Source organism: Oncorhynchus gorbuscha, linkage group LG11, assembly GCF_021184085.1.
Source record: "Oncorhynchus gorbuscha isolate QuinsamMale2020 ecotype Even-year linkage group LG11, OgorEven_v1.0, whole genome shotgun sequence".
Lineage (NCBI taxonomy): Eukaryota > Metazoa > Chordata > Actinopteri > Salmoniformes > Salmonidae > Oncorhynchus > Oncorhynchus gorbuscha.
The window spans coordinates 34,852,208-34,853,982 of record NC_060183.1 but is presented as its reverse complement, the minus strand read 5'-3'; positions in this window follow the sequence as shown (position 1 = coordinate 34,853,982).

Sequence of the window (1,775 nt, the reverse complement as noted above, 5' to 3'; positions counted from 1 at the left end):
GCGGGCGGGTTGAATAAAGAGAAAATCCCAAAAAAATCATCCATAAATGTATCATTCTTGTGCAACATTGAGGTTTTTCTTTCATTATTTTGAGGCTCTGGCATTAGTGCATAAGCTTTCGGGCATAACTATATGCGTGCCAAATAGCCTACCAGCCTATTGCCAAATGCTTTTGGGAATAGGCAGACAAAGTGGTGTTTTCACAGCTTTCTATTTCCTTACAAACTGTCAAACCAATGAAATTTGGACATTTTGCACAAAAAAAGGGAACGTTTTTTAAGATTTTTTTTTATTGCATTTTCTCCCCGGTCCATCTCTTCTCCGCGAAAGAAGTGGAGATGACAGAACTTTACCGATGTCAACTAGATTTAATTATATCGTTTTATGACATTCTGAACAATAATAGCTGCATGTATCAACTCTTTTATTGGTCACATACACATGGTTAGCAGATGTTATTGTGAGTGTAGCGAAATGCTTGTGCTTCTAGTTCCAACAGTGCAGCAATATCTATCAATTCTACAACAACTGCTTAATACACACAAGTCTAAGGAATGGAATAAGAATATATAAATACAGTTGAAGTCGGAAGTTTACATACACCTTAGCCAAATACATTTAAACTCCGTTTTTCACAATTCCTGACATTTAATCCTAGTAAAAATTCCCTGTTTTAGGTCAGTTAGGATCACTTTTTTTTAAGAATGTGAAATGTCAGAATGATAGTAGAGTGATTTATTTAATATTTGAATTATTTCATTACATTCCCAATGAGTCAGAAGTTTACATACACTCTATTATTATTTGGTAGCATTGCCTTTAAATTGTTTAACTTGGGTCAACAGTTTTGGGTAGCCTTCCACACGCTTCCCACAATAATTTGGGTGATTTTTTTTCCCCATTCCTCCTGACAGAGCTGATGTAACTGAGCCAGGTTTTTAGGCCTCCTTGCTAGCACATGCTTTTTCAGTTCTGCCCACAAATATTCTATAGGATTAAGGTCAGGGCTTTGTGATGGCCACTCCAATACCTTGACTTTGTTGTCCTTAAGCCATTTTCCCACAACTTTGGAAGTATGCTTGGGGTCATTGTCCACTTGAAAGACCTATTTGAGACCAAGCTTTAACTTCCTGACTGATGTCTTGAGATGTTGCTTTAACATAATTTTACTGCCTCATGATGCCATTTATTTTGTGAAGTGAACCAGCCCCTCCTGCAGCAAGCACCCCCACAACATGATGCTGCCACCCCTGTGCTTAATGGTTAGGATGGTGTTCTTCAGCTTGCAAGCCTGCCCCTTTTTCCTCCAAACATAATGATGGTCATTATGGCCAAACAGTTCTATTTTTATTTCATCAGACCAGATGATATTTCTCCAAAAAGTACTATCTTTGTCCCCATGTGCAGTTGCTAACCGTAGTCTGGCTTTTTTATGGCGGTTTTGGAGCAGTGGCGTCTTCCTTGCTGAGCGGCCTTTCAGGTTATGTTGATATAGGACTGATTTTACTGTGGATATAGATACTTTTGTGCCCGTTTCCTCCAGCATCTAGAAGGTCCTTTGCTGTTGTTCTGGGATTGATTTGCAATTTTCACACCACAGTACGTTCATCTCTAGGAGACAGTCTCCTTCCTGAGTGGTACGACGGCTGCATGGTCCCATGGTTTTTATACTTGCGTACCATTGTTTGTACAGATGAACGTGGTACCTGCAGGCGTTTTGAAATTGCTCCCAAGGATGAACCAGACTTATGGAGGTCTACAATTTTTTTATTAGG